The sequence below is a fragment of the Ambystoma mexicanum genome, chromosome 14 (assembly GCF_040938575.1).
Source record: "Ambystoma mexicanum isolate Mex_15411 chromosome 14, UKY_AmexF1_1, whole genome shotgun sequence".
Classification (NCBI taxonomy): Eukaryota; Metazoa; Chordata; class Amphibia; order Caudata; family Ambystomatidae; genus Ambystoma; species Ambystoma mexicanum.
Genome location: NC_090940.1, coordinates 85,273,740 through 85,292,659, shown reverse-complemented (window position 1 = coordinate 85,292,659; position 18,920 = coordinate 85,273,740). Strand labels below are relative to the sequence as shown.

The 18,920-nt window shown below is 50.8% G+C and overlaps 1 protein-coding gene across 1 annotated transcript in view; it reads left to right on the top strand.

The window, feature by feature from the left end:
* The window catches only part of FMN1 (formin 1), a 1,014,107-nt gene that overhangs the window by 344,243 nt on the left and 650,944 nt on the right, over positions 1-18,920 (top strand). The window lies entirely within an intron of this gene.

The following is an 18,920-nucleotide window of genomic DNA, read 5'->3' as shown; positions in this document are numbered from 1 at the left end:
TCGGTCCGATCGTATAAAACCTAAATAACATAGTGAAAAGGGGACAGCTTTGCTCTTATCTCATTAGACATAAGGTGGGTGTGGCTGTGCTGCAGGAGACTCACCTTGACGCTTAGGGGTTGAGCACGCTGGGGACTCGTTGGAAAGGCGGAGTTGTTAGTACGACGTTCTCGTCTTATTCCAGGGGGTGTTCATATGGATCAGGGATGCAAAGAAGCTGCGGGTCACATGCACCATGATAGATGGGGAGGGGAGATATGTGGCGATTGTAGGGGAGGAGCTGGGACGCCCCATATTTCTACTGCGGGTGTATGCCCCAAATGTGGCCCGGACAGAATCTTTTCAGCAGAGACAGGATCTTATTGTGGGTCACAGAAAGGCTCGGATTCTCTGGCTAGGCGACTTCCATTGTGTGCTGGACTGTACAAGGGATGTTGAGAGTGCAACGGTCTGACCACTTGGTTCAGCAACTAAAGCTCTATCACAAATAGTTGCAGACTTGTGTTTATTGGATGCGTGGCAGGTGTTAAATGGGGAGGTACGCAGCTACTCCTATTTCTTGGTGGTAAATGGGTCCTATTCGCGCATCGACTGTGCCTTTGTGGGGGAGGAGGGTTTGACTTGGTCAAATCGGTGGATTTTCTGGATAGAACATTATCAGATCATGCACGGTTAATATTGGGGCTGGTTAGAGAAACTACTAGACCACTGATACCTAACTGGAGGTTTAATAATCAGATGTTGCTGGACAGCGCCTTGCAGGCAACGCTGGGAGGTCAGATCTGGCGCTTCCTAGAGGATAATTGGGGCTCTACGGAGCACAGGTTCACAGAGTGGGAGGCAATGAAGGTGTTTATCATGAGGGTAGGCATCTCAGCCAGGGTCGGGGTGCACAGGGTTCTACTGGAGGAAGTGAGGGGTCTTGAGTTGCAGGTAGCCTCATTGGAGCAGGAATTGACGAGGGGGAGGGTACAAGCTGAGATGGTGGCCGGGGCACAGAGCGATCTCCATGGGGCAAGGGAACCACTGGACTCGCACACATACGCGGAGTGTGTAGCTCAGCAGCATTCTGAGGGGGATAAAGCCGGTAAATTACTGGCCTGGCTGGTGAGGACGGTGGGTGGTCCGCAGAGATGTGATGGCATGTGGGACAGGCAAGGGACACTGATCACCGAAAGGGAAGGTATATGCATGGTATTTAAGGAATTCTATGCCTCTCTGTATGCTGAGAGGGGTGGCTTGATGCACAGCTTGAAGCGCAGTGGATGGAGGACGCGGCCCTCAGTGGGATCTCGGAGAAACAGAGGATACAGTTGGGGGAAGATATAAATGTTCATGAGGTGGAGCGGGCGATCAAGGGACTGTACGGGCAAGGCCCCAGGACTGGATGGTATTACCGTAGAGGTATACAGGGCATATAAAGACCTATTGGCACCTAAGCTTTTGGAAATTTTCCGGGAGGCTACGGAGCGAGGTAAGCTACTACAAGCGATGCTGGAGGCCCTGGTGATAATCTTACCCAAAGAGGGTCGATACAGGAGGGACTGTGCCTCATATCACCCTTTATCAATGATAAATGTAGATGTCAAGATCTTGAGTAAAATATTGGTAGGACTCCTGACGCCGGTTATGCAGGGGCTGGTGCACCCGGACCAAACAGGTTCTATACCAGCGAGGTCCGCCTCGCATAATTTGAGACGGCTGTTTTTAATCCTGGATAAGTATAGGAGCACGTCGGAAAAGGAGGCTTTGGTGAGCTTAGACTCCTATGAAGCTTTTGACTTGGGTGCCTGGAATTTTCAGTGGATGGTGATTAACAAGATGGGGTTGGGGGGGGGTCCAATTTATCGAATGGGTTAAGCTCTTATATGGGGGCTCTGCCTCAAGAGTGCTGGTTAGTGGGGTGGTGTCGCAGCCTTGGCCCGTGCAGCATGGAACACGTCAGGGGTGCCCGCCGTCTCCCTTGATTTTTGCACTGGTGACTGAACCATTGCCAAGGGTAGTTGGGGAAAAGACATGAATCCGTGGGCCTGCAGATGGGGGGAGTGGAGGAGGGAGCATTGTATATGATGTGCTTCTATATGTGAAGGAACCGGTGGTTGACCTGAGCCAGGTCATGGCAACAGCAGTTGAATTTGGGAACTCTCAAGGCTGGTTAACTTTTCTAAATCTGTGATTCATATGTTACTGACGGAGGTGGAAAGGGAACTGGTGCAGCGCGGGATGGAGATCCCTGAGGGGGGATTTGGGTATCTGGGTATAGTGATAAGTGCTGACTGGGACTGGTGTACCGGCAGAATGTGGATAAGGCAGCAGTCACTTTTTATAAATAGGTGGACTTCTGGGCATGATTTCCAATTTTGCTGATGGGACGAACTGCGCTTGTAAAGAGGATTATACTTCCGAAACTGCTGTACGTGTTCCAAGTGCTGCCTATGGTTACACCGACGGACTGCTTTCAGGCCCTTCACAGGACCTCTGGAAAGGGGGCATCCCGAGGATGGCACTCGCTGTAAAAACTGGTAGGGGGTGTCTGTACTTCCGCTCTCTATATGGTAGAGGAGAGGCACAGCGGACCCCAGCCAAGATTCTCTATAAGGTAGCAATGGACGAGCAATCAAGGCCTAGCTTCTCAGGAGGTGATGCGGGCTGGTTCTTAAGTACAGTGTAGTCCCCGATCCCCCACAAAGGAATGTCCACACACTGTATTACTGAAAACAGTCTTTATATAATTAATATTCAAAGGTATGTACACGATCACAATAACACACTTTGGACTTGGAAGTCAATAATGATAAATATATACATGTCTAGAGTGGTACCACTAATGTTATCAAATCTCATTAAAGTGCTTCAACTGTACGGTTAAAATGTCACACAGATCAATAATGAGTAAACCAGCAATAGAGATAGGCAGGAATGTAAGATGGTTGAAACAATAGGCAGAATGCTGACCCCTACCGCTAGGCACAGTTCTGTGTGGAGAAGATCCCCCCACCTGGGCAACCTGTAAATAAAGATATATCGCACAAGCCCAGTCCATATATTGTCTTCTTCCTATTAAGGTTTTACCCCCCCAATGTACCTGGTGGAGTAGAGTTCTCTGACGATGTACCGACTGATCCTCCGTGAGTGCCTCCCTTTCAGGCGGGAGCCACGGATCGTCGAGAGGTTTCGGGGAACTTGGCGTTCGGTGTCGGGGAATCGACGGCCCTTCTTGAGTGCCCTCCCTTTAAGGCGGGAGTCACGGGTCGTCGAACGTCCGACGGTGAACAGTGTGAACTACGGCAGGGAAGTGGCAGCTTCGTTCCTAGCGGTGCTCGTCGATGACAGTGCGTTGGCGTCCTGCAAGGAAGAGGCGTGCGGGGCACCTCGGTGACGATAGTTCTGGACCGCAAAGAGATGATGAAGAACTGTGGCCCAGCAAGAGCGTCGAGTCATCGGCGTCTAAGCGGTCTGTAGGTGGCGGGAAACCCACCAGTGGATGCTCCTCGGCGCGTTGACGGTCGGGCCTTCTCCAGCAGGAGACAAGCGGGTGGCGATGCAGACGAGAGTGTCCGATGATCAATGGAAGTTCTTAGGCAAACGGGAGCACGGCGGCTCCGGTCGGCGATGGCGGTCGTCGACAGTGGCGGACAACAGTCCGGGTGGTTCTCCTTGGAGTTCCGCAGCAGTCCCCGTATCGGGTCGGCAGTCTGTCGAAGGTCTGTCTACCAGGGAGCGTTGGCAAAGATCAGCTGTGCACGATGGTCCCTCGTAGCTCGGGGAGAGGGCGCCTTACCAGGTCCTCTCTGGGTCAGTCCTTGGAGGCACAGCAGCTTTCAGATTGTGAAGGAGAGCAGCAGCAATTCTTCTCGTCCAGCAGGGCTTCAAGGTCAAGCGTCAGTTAATCCAGTTACTCGTCGTAGTGGACTTCAGCTTCTGAACAGGATTCCTAGCAGTGAGAGGTCCCCAGATATACTGTTAATCTCCCATTCATTCCGCTGGGTCACACTCAAGCATCCAATCACGACTACGGGCATTCATGCAGGCAGGCAGCCAATCAGGCACACGAGGTATTCAGGCCATTCACTTTTCTCCAGACACTCACAACAAGTTATGTGTATTGGGACAAGTACCAAGCCATTCAACACTCCAAGCTGCATTCATACCGGTTTCGGGCAGGGTTGTCTCAGTCATTGTGTCAACCACCAGATACTAGACACCCACAACACAGAATGCATATTCGTCACACACTCTATTCACCCAGGTCCCACCCACAGGAGGTACCCACAACATACATCACCGGGAAGGCTTCAGCTAGTTTGACTGAGCCTTCACAACAACACCATATATGGCACTTCCATCCAACAGCCAGTCAGGGGGAAGGGACAGAGTCAGGGCTTCCCAGGACTTTGGGAAAACAAGGTAATGGGTAAGAGAAAGCAAGAGGTCACCGGGGCCATCTTGTTTTCCATCAGGAATCAACTGATCCCAATGGCAGGGCCGGGGTATCCCAAAATGGAGGATACCCCGCGCACCTGTCAGATTCAGCATGGAGCTGCCAAGAGCCCATACCCTGCTCTGTGGGCCACCCACAGGTGCCCAAAAACATACACTAGGGGCACAGGGTTGTACCCACCCATGGGTGCCATAAGGGTATCCCACGGGTCCGTTCACCAAACCAAAAGAAAGAGAGCTGCACCGCCAGGAGTCCCACATGAACTCCTGCGCGGAAAGTACGACAGAACACACGATGAAAAGCAGTAAAGGACAAGGATACGGAGGCCCTGTCCCTCCGATGCATTTCCAGCATCACACTCGCCACCTTGAAATTACCGGCATGGGGGAGAATAGTGACACAGGTCCTCAGCTCGTACTGCTGGGCTTCGGTGTTGAAGCACCTGATGGACTGGTTTGTCCGCCCGCATGGAGACCAACTCACGGGTTGGATCACGGCTGAATCAGCTCAGTTAAATTGATGGAGTTACTAGGGGGACGGAGAGGAAGCTCGGACAGTTTTTGATGCCGGTCAGCACCATTATACAGACATCGTAGAATACCATCAAGATACCAGGACAGAGCTTTCCCTTTATGGCTGAACTCCCCCACACTTGTAGTAGGCTGGGGTACACATTTCAACAGTGGGGGAGGAGCACCATTGGGTGGTTGGGCAGAGGGAGCCTGGTTGGTTGCATCTATAATGGGAATAAGGCCATCACCTTTGTGGACTAGGGCAGCTCACCCAACTGTACAGCTTCATTTCATGGAATTCGCGACTTGATGGCGAAACGTTGTGGGAGGGTTTTCTGGGCAGGTCACCTACACATGGGGTAAGTGAGATGAATGTGCGGATGGCGGAGGCGGTTACAAATGTCTCTAAGCTGTATGCAGCAGATGGAGCTGAACTGGATATGAAGGCAGTGAGCCTTAGAGGTTAATAGAAGAGGGATGTTGGGGAGAAATTTTCGGATGGAGAATGGAATAGGGTTCTCATACATGAGTAGCGAGTTTCTAGGAATGCCCGCTTTCAATGGATACAATAGAAGATTGTTAGGTGGGCGTATGTTACTACAGTGAGGATGAACAAAATGGTGTCTTGCGCAGACATATCTGGCAGGAGGTGTTGGGGGTGGGGGGGAGCAACGGGGATGTTCCTGCATATGTGGTGGGATTGTTACTGGATAAAGCGGTTCTGGGAGAGGGTTTGTGAAGAGAGGTCTGTCATAGTTGATGCTGGGATCCACCCCACGGTTCAGCACTGTCTACTGGGACGGTGGCCCACACGGAAGGGTAGACGAGGCAGGGTTATATTCAGAGTGGTATCGTTGGGTCTTATTCTGGCCAAAAGGGTGGTTGCCATGGCCTGGCAAGGAAGTGTGGAACCCAGGCTGGGTGAGTGGCATAGGGCGATATGTAAAAGTGTGAGGGCTGAAATGGATGTTGGTCAGGGGAAGGGGCACATTAGACGGTACAGCACGAGGTGTTCGATAAGCTCGAAGCGCGATTGGACCTACGTTCTCCACAGAGCAGAGGGCGAGCTGAATTAGAAGTTGGAAAGGGCGGTCCGGATTACTTAAGGGGAGTGGGTGGGGGCTCACAATGAGAGAGGGAGGATGACAAGGTGCCGCAGAAGGGGAAGAGGCGGGGCCCAGGGGATTGAAGTTCAATGCTCTTCTCTTAATTATTGTAATTTTAGCTTGGATGTACGACCGGAAATAATGCACATGGATCAAGTATTGATATAGTAACGTGATGTATGATAAAAAATGATAAATGTTTAAAAAAAACCAAAAAAATGGTCACAGCCGCACAGGGCCCACCCCACAGCCTGCTACATGTTAGCCCCATTACACCCTCTCCCACCATCTACACCAGAAACTCTCCCACTGCCCTCGAACAGTCATTGGATTTTTAGCCCCTACACATAAAAGACAAAAACCAAAGTGTCAGTGCTACATAGAACAAAACCAGGACACAGCACTCAGGCACTTGTGGCGTGCACTCACCAACACCGCAGAATTTTCACCAGCCTCTCCCCATCCCACTTACCGACCCCCCCTCTTTTTTGAAGAAGCACATACCAAGACTATTACAACATTGGCAGAGGTGTGCTATAGAAGATCCTTTTAAATCACACTACATGGGGCCGTGATGACATTGTCTGGGTGGGCTTTGGGAGAGGAGCTCAGTCATGTCTTTTTGCGATCTGGTTAAGTGTAAAACTGTGGATGCCGAGTGACACCGGCTTTCACTGGTTACATTGAGAGTGGTGGCTTCTGACATAGGATCTTCGGTAGAGTTTACTCACAGGTTAAAGTCCCAAAGTGGGGGCGTCTCTTGGGTAGAGTAGAGGTGAGGAGAAGATATTGAGGAGCGTAGTTGCAATCTATACATTTCTAGTTTTGTGCCAGTTTGGCTGTAATTGGAGGTGGACTGTGGATGAATCGGACTGTGGATGAATGAGGTTGTGGTGTGAATTGATGCTTAGGCCTATTGCGCCAGTGTAGCTGTGATTGGAGGTGAACTGTGGATGAAAGGGACTGTGGATGAAAGGGACTGTGGATGAAAGGGACTGTGGATGAATGGGAGTGTGGTGTGAATTGATGCTCAGGCCTATTGTGCCAGTTTGGCTGTGATTGGAGGTGGACTGTGGATGAATCGGAATGTGGATGAATGAGGGTGTGGTGTAAATTGATGCTTAGGCCTATTGCGCCAGTGTGGCTGTAATTGGAGGTGGGCTGTGGATAAATGGGAGTGTGGTGTGAATTGATGCTGAGGCCTGGCTTGTATAATTCTGAAACCCTCTGCTTTCTGTCCAGAGGAGGGAGTAGTTCTGTGCCTCTAGTTTGGGTATGGTGGTATTTCTGTTGGGAGTTAGGGATCTTTCTGGGATGAAGAGGCAGTGCTGAAGTTGTGCATTCCATGATTCCGCATGGCTGCCTGGCACAAGTTCATGGAGGGCGATGGGGAGTCTCGCAGCTGCTGCGCTGGCGGGAGGGGGCCCTTGCTGTAGGTCACTTGTTATGAGGCTGGTGAGTAGATTTTCTTTCTGTGGGGTTTTCTTGGCTAATGATGAACATTGCCATGTGTGAAACTGCCACAGGAGTGTGAGTGGGGGCTAGGGGGTGGTGGGGTGGGGAGGGGCTCCTGTACTTGTGGGTTGTCATTCGAGTTCATACTTATTATGATGGATGTGGGGGCGGTGTGGTGTGTGGTGTGTGGGTGTGTCGCATGCCGCATGCGTTTTTGCTGAGCCAACAGTGACGTTTGGTGCCTCGTTAGAGCGTGAATTTGTGGGAGTGCTTTTCCATGTTTATAGTCATACTTGCTTTAAGCACATTTTTTAGTGTGAGAGCAAAGGCGATTTTAAGCCAAAAGTTCTCAGGTCTCTTTTTGGCAATTTAAATTCTTCCAGCCCTATCAGTGTCACCACAGGCGCGCACCCCAAAAGGAAATAGACTGTCGAGCCCCCTGAACTGCAGAATCCTCTAAGAGGGTAGACCCTTAGCGTGTATGGAATTACCAAAGTATTGCCCGCGCACACATATCTTTGCTTTACATTAATACCTATTTTCACCCGCCTAAATACTCCCTCCACAAAGCAGAATTGTTTTTTGTAACTCCTACAAAATCCTTTTGCCCCGACCTTCCAGATGCAGTGAATTAAATATTCCAGGGGTTAAAATATCAAACTGTTAGGACACAAGACTCCTGACATCTCGGAATCTGCCAGAGCTTTTTCGGTTGAGATGCGCATAAAATACGAATGCACGGTTGTTTTATGCATGAAATGTGGTGAAAGGTCATGTGTGACAGAGCCACTAGGACTGTCACCATGTTCCCAGAACAGGACCAGACACCAGAAGGTGGGATCCGGGAAGTTGCTAGGCAGGAGGATAGAGAGCATGGCCAAGTGAGTCAGCGGAAGCACTGGCCCTGGGCAGGGGGACATGGACCCCAGCTGAGTGGAGGTGATATAGGCCTCTTCTGGAGTCCCGACACCCTGGCTACTGGCAGGGGGATATAGGTCTCTTCTGGAGTCATGGCATACTGGCTATGGGCAGGGGGATATGCACCACAGCTGAGTGGAGGGAACCACAGCTGAGTGGAGGGGATATAGGCCTCTTCTGCAGTACCGGCACACTGGCTATGGGCAAGGGGATATAGACCACAGCTGAGTGGAGGGGATATAGGCCTCTTCTGCAGTACCAGCACACTGGCTCTGGGCAGGGGGGATATGGACCAGAGCTGAGTGGAGGGGATATAGGCCTCTTCTGGAGTCCTTGCACACTGGCTACGGGCAGAGGGATATGGACCAGAGCTGAGTGGAGGGGATATATGTCTCTTCTGCAGTACCGGCACGCTGGCTATGGGCAAGGGGATATAGACCACAGCTGAGTGGAGGGGATATAGGCCTCTTCTGCAGTACCAGCACACTGGCTCTGGGCAGGGGGGATATGGACCAGAGCTGAGTGGAGGGGATATAGGCCTCTTCTGGAGTCCTGGCACACTGGCTACGGGCAGAGGGATATGGACCAGAGCTGAGTGGAGGGGATATATGTCTCTTCTGCAGTACCGGCACCCTGGCTCTGGGCAGGGGGATACAGACCACATCTGAGTGAAGGGGACCACAGCTGAGTGGAGGGGATATAGACCTCTTCTGGAGTCCCGGCACGCTGGCTCTGGGCAGGGGGATATGGATTACAGCTCAGTGGAGGGGATATAGGCCTCTTCTGGAGTCCCGACACGCTGGCTACTGGCAGGGAGATATGGATAACAGCTGAGTAGAGGGGATATAGACCTCTTCTGGAGTCCCGACATGCTGGCTACTGACAGGGACCACAGCTGAGTGGAGGGGATATAGGCCTCTTCTGGAGTACCTGCACGCTGACTACTGGCAGTGGGATATGGATCAAAGCAGAGTGGAGGGGATATAGGCTTCTTCTGCAGGACCGGCACGTTGGGTACAGACGGGGATATGGATCACAGCTGAGTGGATGGGATATTGGCCTTTTCTGGAGTAAAGGGCCCTTCTACCGCCTACGCTGGGTGTACCTCACTCCTGCACCCCACCCTGGAAGTCTTTCAAATATTTCAACCTGCTCCACGTAGCTACTCTCAACTCTCGCTCTGCTGTCAAACATTCCTCTGACATCTGCCACCTCATCAACGACCTTGACCCGGATGTCCTGGCTCTCACGAGACTTGGTTCACGGCCAGCTCTATCATGTGTTTTGACACTCTCCCTGAGGGCTACAAGATCCTCTCTGAGCCCAGAAACAAACAGCCGGAGGTTAAATGGCCCTGAGCTTCCAGAGAGTGGTTCCCTGCTTCTGTTATTCCTACGCAGGGCTATTCCTCCTTTGAATGCGTAGTCTACAAGCTCTCTATCTCTCCTGGCCTCTCTCTGACTGTGGCCACCATCTACAGGCCACTTGGCCAGGTCACCCTCTACCTCTCTTCTTCTCTCCTTGCCTCGACCTCTCAATTTCTCCTCCTCGGAGACCTCAAAATCCACCTGGATGCTTCTAATCCCTCCTCTGGGCTCTTCCACAACCTATACGACTGTCTCTCCCTTTCCAGTCTACCCTCTGGTCCGACACACTCTGCCGGACACACCTTGGATATTCTCATCTCCTCAGACATCGCCCTCTCTAACCCTCTCAACACTCCTCTCTCTTGGACTGACCACTTTCTGCTCTCGTCTGACCTGAAACTTCTTGCCCCTCAAGCAAAGGATACCCCAGCACTGCCACCTTCCTTCTCGGTCATTGGGCCCATGAAGCGAGTGTCAGTGGATGCCTTTGCCCTACTTTCTCTGCTCCTCCTACTCCTGTGGCTGACTTGCACTCTGACACAGCCCTCTCTAATCTGCATCTCTCTATCTCCAGCACCTTGCCCCTGTCATGAGAATCAGTCTGAAGCCTACTTCAAAGTGCAACTCTTGGTACGACTCTGACCTCGCCGCCCTGAAATGCAAGTGCAAGGTGGCTGAGAGGAAGTGGAGGGCTTCGGGAGCATCCTCTGGCAAATTGACCTGCCGCCTGCTCCAATAGCGATGCAGACTGTCTGCACTCTCCAAGAAGAGGGTCCATATGCAAGCCCGCATCTCTGCGGCCTCTGATAACACGACCAAACTCTTTAAAATCTGCAAGGTGCTTGCCAATCCTACTGCAGCCTCTACCTCTCCTGTTCCCTCCCAGGTCCTCTGTATGGCTCTGGCCTCATATTTCACCACTAAAACTCCGGGGATCCTAGCCTTGCTTTCTTATTCCTCTCCCTCTCTTCTTCCTTTATCCTCCTTCTGTCTGACCACACCTGTCTTCAGACAAGTCCGATCTATGAAAGTGTTGTCCAAACAGATGCTCCCCCTGCTCCTGCAGAACCATCAAGGACCACATTGCCACCCTCGCTCCAGCCTTGGCCAATTTCTCCAATCACTCTTTCGCCACTGGATCATTCCCCTCTCTAATGAAGCACTCCCTTGCGCACCCTCTATGAAAAAAGCCTTCTGTCGATCCTACTTGTCCGGCAAACTATCACCCGATTCCTATCACTCCTTTCCTGGACAAACTCTTGTAAAAGCAGGCCATCTCCCAGCTTAACCTCCACACTGCATCTGTTGGCTGCCTCCATGACCACCAGTCTGGCTTCAGAGCAGCCAGAGGAACGAGGAACAGAAACTGCTTCTCCTGAACACCAATGAAGATCTGCTCACTAACCTCGACTCCAGCTCTCCCTCTGTCCTCATCCTCCTTGACCATTCCTCTGCTTTCATCAAGGTCATTCACGCCATACTGATCAACCGACTCCGTGTGAACCTGGGACTCATGGATCAGACCCTGGCGTGGCTCACCTCCTTCCTCCTAGACCCTCCTTCCCAGGTCCAACTTGTGTCCTTTCTCTCCACCACCTTTCTCTCCACATGTGGTGTCCCCCAGGGCTCAATCATCTCGCCCTGGCTCTTCAATGTCTATCTGGCCCCTTTGGCCCACCTTATCTCCGGCTTCTCTACTATCTTCCCTCAGTCTCCTCTCCTCCCTTTCTCATTCCTGGCCATCTTTACGTGATTCAGGATTGGTGTGCCTCCAACGATATTTGACTTAATGCCAGTAAGACAGAGATCCTTCTCATTGGGACCCCTGCTCCTGCCTTCCCTCTCTCACTCTGGCCTCCCTCCTTGGGCCCTTTACCCTCACTTCTTCTCTCCTCACATCATGGACCTTGCCCAAAAGGCCCACTTCCAGCTCCACCTCCTCAGAGGTATTCTGCCTTTTCTCACTTTCCCCCAGAAGCTCAATGTCTCCAGAGCCCTGGTTCTCTCTAGACTGGACTACTGCAACAGCTTATTTCTTAATCTGCCTACCTCTAAACTTTGCCCCCTGCAACTAATCCAGAACAGGACCACAAGACTTATCCTTGGCCTCAAGCCCAGGGACCATATCTCTCCAGCCCTGAAATCTCTCCACTGGCTCCTGCAGGCTGCAAGGGTCCAGTTCAAGACCCTCTGCATCGTCCACAAGGCTTTCTGGGTCCGGGGCCTGCACTACATCCAACTCTCTCTTCTGAAATACTTTCCTTTCAGAGCCATTCACTCGGCAACCTCCAACTCTCTGAGGGTTAGACGCTTCTCCGGGCAGAGATTGGGGTGTAGAGTTCTCTCCTCTACAGGTGCCTCCCTCTGAAATGGCCTCCCCGCCCCTCTGTCTTGTGCCAGACCACCTGAAGTTCTGGGAGCAGCCAAAGACCCTCCTTCTCTCCTCTGCCTTCTCCCTCTCCCTCCCTTGTTAACTTACCTATCTGCTGCGCCGACTGGTTGCTTGGTTCCCTGAGAGTCTCACTGGTACCTGGCTCCTCCACAACCAGTCTGCCTTTGCATTGCCTCCTGGCCTACTGCGCTCTTAGGGGCTGTAACTGTAACCCCTACAGCTCCCCTGCCTCCTTGCACTTACTCCGAGCCATGCTGCCCTGATTGCATGTCCCCTTTTCCTCTCCCTTGCACTTCCACCTGCACTTCTCTTGTCGCACTTGCACGATCCGAATGACACAAGGACTAGTAGGATCATTTGTGTTGTCCTCCCTATGTCTCCTCTCCCTTGTCCTGTGGCGCCTAGAAACACTTGTATACAGGCGTGTTATAAATGCCAAATCATATATCATAGGCCTCTTCTGGAGTACCAGCAAGTTGGCTACAGGCAGGGGGATATGGACCACAGCTGAGTGGAAGGGATGTAGGCCTCTTCTGGAGTACCGGCACGCTGGCTACAGGCAGGGGGATATGGACCACAGTTGAGTAGAGGGGATGTAGGCCTTTTCTGGAGGACCGGCGCGTTGACTATGGGCAGGGGATATGGGACGTGATTACAGGCTACAAGCCACGCTCTTTTTGCCTCATTGTAACAACATGGGCAGTGGGCACAGCTGAAGGACGTGGCTACTATCGATGGGCAAAGACCATGGCTCGTGGAATCTGGTTACTGACTATGCAAAGGGATATGGCCTCCGACCATAGGACAAGGCCAGTGCCCATGGTCAAAGGTCATGGCCAGTGGGCCCCAATAAGGTATAGCACAACAAAACCCTTGAAATTCAGTGAAAAACTTTAGTTAATAAAGAGTTAATAACTGATGTATCGCAACAATGAAGTTCAGCAGGGGGATAAGGGGAGTGGGTCGTAGAGTCCCCCTCCCCCCCCCGTTACTCAGCCCATGAACACATGCATGACATTGCATCAGGAACAGACAATGAGATAAAAAGTGATATCATGGGGTACATCTACGGAAGAGATCTCAGAGTGTAGGTGGTCATCACTTCGCACACCTGCTGAATTCCATCAGTTTTGTTGTGATGAATTGGATAAGCTTATGTCACAGACGGCACAAACATATAAAGCATTTTGAGTGTCACAAACAGTTCAAGGGTTTTTATTGAACATTGTATGTGCTCTAGGGCCGTCCCTCTCTCCCCGTCTCCAGTGGGTTACTTCTCTAACGCAGGCATGCCTATCTCCTGGTTAGTCCTACCTGTTTCTGTGTGTGTGTGTTGAGATGCATGGTGGAGGGATGTGTCGGGTCTGCCTGCCTGCATGGATGTCTGTGTGTGTATCTTGAGATGCAGTGGTGGGGGGGATATGTTGGGTCTGCCTGTATGTTTGATTTTGTGTGCATGTTGAGATGCAGGTAGGGTGGGGTGTCGGGTTTGATTGCATGCATGTTAGTTTGTGTATGTTGAGATGCAGGGGTGGAGGGGGTTGTTTCGGGTCTGTGTCAGGTCTGCCTGTATGTTTGTTTTTGTGTTTATGTTGAGATGCGGGTGTGGGAGGGTGCCGGGTCTGTTTGTATTTTTATGTATAGGCAGTGTATGTTGAGATGCGGGGGTGGAGGGGTGTAGGGTCTGTCTGTATGTTAGTGTTTCTGTGTATGGGCATTGTATGCTGATATGGGGGTGGGGGTACGGGTCTGTATGGGTGCATGGTGTATGCTTGTTAGTTGTATGCTGAGTTGGGGGGTTCGGGTCTGTATGGGTGCATGGTGTATACTTGCTAGTTGTATGCTGAGTAAGGGTGTGGGGGGTTCGGGTCTGTATGTATGCATGGGGTATGCTTGTTAGTCTTTATGCTGGGGTGGGGGGTCGGTTCTGTATGGGTATGTATGCATGGTGCATGCTTGATAGTCTGTATGCTGAGATGGGGGTGGGGGGTTCGGGTCTGTATGGGTATGTATGCATGGTGCATGCTTGGTAGCATGGGGCATAGTGTTTGGTTGGGGGTGGGGGCCATGGGGCATAGTGTTTGGTTGGGTAGTGGGGGGCCATGGAGCATAGTGTTTGGTTGAGTGGTGGGAGCCATGGGGCATAGTGTTTGGTTGGGGAGTGGGGGCCATGGGGAATAGTGTTTGGTTGTGGAGTGGGTGCCATGGTGCATAGTGTTTGGTTGGGGGGTGCGGGGTATGGGGCATAGTGTTTGGTTGGGGGCCATGGGGCACAGTGTTTGGTTGGGGGCCATGGGGCATAGTGTGTGGTTGTGGGGTGGGGGTCATGGGGCATAGTGTCGCACTCCAAGTGTGAACCCAATTATAAAGCTAAAACAGGCACAGTTAGGAGATGTACATCCTTTGCTTTTTGTGGAAACCTGACTCAACGAAGGCCATACTCCTCTTCGACAACCCAAACAGCAAAGTATAGCAGTCCAAAATAACGTGATGTCCAATCAAGGGTGAATAAAATATATATACTTTAATCAAACAGATGATATGCTATATCTAAATAGAAATAAATGAAAACAATGGAAAATGTGTAGTACAAAATGTAAGTTTGAAATGCAAATAAACACTGTTACACCTCAAAAACATTTTCTTTCTCCATGTATTTAATAAAAATTGGGGGTTGAAAAAGCCTCCTGCCACGCCACACCCCGCCACGCCTACCGCCCCAGCCACATTTACTTTTTGGCCAACTATAACCATCATGTAAGGTACTTTCGGCCCTCTGTCAAAATCAGCTGTGCACCCCTGGCGTAGAGGAAGGAAGGTGGCGGAAACGCAAGTTGCGTTCTGTCCATCCTCTGTGCCATGCAAATGATTGTTCATGTGGGATTGCGTGATTGAAAGGCATTGAAGCCTTTCTCAAGGCTTTTACGCCTTTCAATCAAGTTACACCACTATGGAACATGAGCTCCTGTGTCTCGTCATGTTGTGTATTGCTTTCATAGGAAGCCATTAGTGACCATTTCCCTTTCTGAATGCTGTGAGTGTAGTTTATGGAATTCTGTATTAACTGTTGATTTGACATTTTCATAATTGACTCTTGGCGTGTGAGAAACTGGTGTGTCTGGGTGTGTGTCTGTAGGTGTGTGTGTATTGTGTGTGCAGAACTGAGGGGACACTTGACTCTTTATGCCTGGCTAAGATCTTACAACTGGAAAAATGTACTCGAGGTATATAGTGCCAGTTTACACCCCTTCTACACCCCTATAATGTTCGTCCGAAGGGGCAGTAGAGAGGGGTCCAGAAAGATGCAGCGTGGGCCATGCACAATATCAAAATGCAGATGTTTAGCATTCAACTAGATATTTTATTACACAGTGGGGGTTCCAAGTGACCTCATAGCCTTCGCTCTCGTTTTCTGTCAGATGTCCCTCTGAACCCCTTGGTGGAAGTTAACACCATTATTGATAGCTGGATACCCATCTAGAATTGTATAGGACTGCTGCACATATGTATGTTATTTGGCCTTTGTATAGCACCTACTGCCATTGGTATGGCCTCGAAGCACTGAGGATGAACTCCCTTTGACAGACCATAGTCTGAGCTGAGAGGTAGTGCGAGGAATGGTAAAATGCCATTTTTTTGCCTGATTAAGTGGGGGGTGGCTGGCTCCCTAACAGCAGCCCATATTACCAGGCGTGAAACTGGTGCTGTGTCAAATTATCAAGAGAGTCAAGTTATGTGAGCAACTGGACCAAATGTATTCCTGGGACTCAGCTTTATCCTATGGGTGGTGGCGCTCGGGCCGATGGTGATGTATGTTTAGTTTAGGCTGTAGTCGAAGAGTGTGCATGCCAAACGTGCAATGCTATGTGACCTGCAATCGGAGTTAGGAGCCCTAGAGAGGCACAGTGCAAGCATGCAAAATACAGGCAGTCGCAGGATTGAAACAGTAACTTAAAATGGGAACTTAGAGCAGCAAAAGTGAGTGTGGCAAAACACAAACAGTGGTAGGAATGAAAGAGCAATATGAAAGGGGAAGCCTAGGCCTGCAGAATGCAAGTGTGGCAACTACAAGCCATGGCAGGATTGAAAGAGCAATATGAAAGGGGAGGCCTAGGCCTGCAGAATGCAAGTGTGGCAACTACAAGCCATGGCAGGATTGAAAGAGCAATATGAAAGGGGAAACCTAGGCAAAAATGCAAGTGCGGCAAAACAGAAACAGTGGCAAGACTCAATGAAGACGTCCCTTACCTGAAAGTAGCTGTAGATTGATAGCGTGGCATCCTGCAGGGCTGGGGCGCCAGGGCGAACAGGGATGGTAGGCACCCTAGAGCCCTTAGCCTATGCCCTTAGCCTATGCTCTTTGCCGGCTGCCCGGGCAAGGCTGCCGTGGGGGGTCCCGTGATAATCTGCTTCCTCCTCACCTGGTGTTCTCCATGGGCAATCAGGCGAGGTAGTGGGTGGCCGTGCAGGGAATGGATGGAAAACCCTAAAGGCTGTGCTTGGAGCCAGTGGGCCATGTGCACGGGCCTGGAGTCCTCATTGCCATACTTACTGCATCCGGTCTCCTCTCCCACTTACCTGATGCCTGTCTAGTTCCTGTCGCTATCACACACTGATTTTTAAATTATTCTAGAATTCATCCAGATTTATAGGTCAGTGTCGGAGTACTCGCATGGTTCAGTGCTAGAGTCCTACCAATGACAGGACCCTGTGGTGTCCTCAGGAGCGCACCCTTGTGAATGGTCCCTGAGGGAGGTGGAGAGTGACAGAGCTGTATTAGAAGGAGATTGGGAGAGAGAGTCTGCCCATTGGCTGGCGGGCTTACCCATTCAAAGATCAGAGTAGATCACTGTGCAAATGGCACATGCGTGGGATTCTGGCTGCTGAAAAATGACCACTTCTTAAAAGTCCAAAAATAATGTAGATCCCTCATCCCAGTTGATGGAGAACCTGAGCATACCTGGCACAGCGGATAACTCCATTTATCCTGCCAAACACCTCCTGCTCTGATGCAAGGACAGCAAGAAGATGTGGCGCCGGCGTGCATCAGGCCTTCCTGGATGCTGGCACAGACGCACAGGCTTTCTGTGGGCCAAGAAAAAGCTTTCCGTTTTAATTGGAGTGACTTCCCAGCAGGAGGACTTTCTTGAAACACTTGTGTTTTGGTTTCTCTGTGACATGTGACTCTGAGGTAAGGGCCGTTCGCTGAAGCAAAGCAAAGTGCAGTAAATGGGCTGTAAGATCGGAGCGCTCTCCCTCTCATGCTGGCCACTGATTAACTGCAATGCGCTGGGAACCAGACTGCTTTCTTAAGTGGTGTCTCCAGGAATCACATGTAGGGGCCGGTGGGAGTGGGGGCACAGAAGAAGCCACAGGCAAAAGTAGAGGACCATCTATAAATGGACGATGTGAATGTTTTTCCCAAATTGGAGTGGGCAAAGTATGCCAAAGTAACCACAGGGAGGTACAAATGGTGAATTTCTACAGCACAATGTTTGGTGAAACTTACATTAAGAAATGACATTTACAAGCAATTCTGTACACACAATTAAATATCCTAATACTTCTGATGCCAGGGTGTCAACTCTAAGCACAACGCCAGCTATGCATCATGGGTCAGTATAAATGACACCAGTTTTAATATTGTGCCAGGATATCATACAGGGCACAGCGTTGAGTTCGGAAGTGCCAGAATTTAACAGAACTACTAACAGAATTAGTTACAAGGTGTTACCACCAAAATGCCAGGTTACTTTAAATTGTATTTGCAAAGGTAGCGGGCGCCCCTCTCTCGATAGAACAAGGCTTGATAACCTGTTCAGTGGTTATTAACCACTTGAGAGTTCGCAGCCACTGCTTTTTCTCACTGTGCCTTTCACAGATGGGAAATATCCATTTGCATATCAGTCTTTGTCCCGCCCAGGGGCAGTCCAGCACCGAAATGCAATGGCAATTCCAACCTGAACGAGAGTACCACCAGCAACCCCATACACGTGTTTCACCCTTGTTGGGGATCATCAGTGAGGTGAAGCTGATGCCTCTCTAAGCACAGTGAGAGGGAGACCACGTCTGGTTGCCCCCAGGAGACCTAGAGTTACCAATCCCAGGTTCCTTGAAATTTGGTTTACCACTGAACAGGTTATCAAGCCTTGTTCTATCGAGAGAGGGGCGCCCGCTACCTTTGCAAACCAAATTTCAAGGAACCTGGGATTGGTAACCCTAGGTCTCCTGGGGGCAACCAGACGTGGTCTCCCTCTCACTGTGCTTGGAGAGGCATCAGCTTCACCTCGCTGATGATCCCCAACAAGGGTGAAACACGTGTATGGGGTTGCTGGTGGTACTCTCGTTCAGGTTGGAATTGCCATTGCATTTCGGTGCTGGACTGCCCCTGGGCGGGACAAAGACTGATATGCAAATGGATATTTCCCATCTGTGAAAGGCACAGTGAGAAAAAGCAGTGGCTGCGAACTCTCAAGTGGTTAATAACCACTGAACAGGTTATCAAGCCTTGTTCTATCGAGAGAGGGGCGCCCGCTACCTTTGCAAACCTACTTTAAATTGTACCCTAGTGTTGATCAAATGGTGCAGAGTGCTGTCAATTCAGGGTGACCCGCGTTGCTCAATTACAGGGGATTGTGAATAAAAGCGTCAACCTGCCTGGAGTAATGTTTAAATACACCCTGCAGTGTTCAGTGCAATGTGCCAACCTGCCAGTTAAGAATAGCCTTG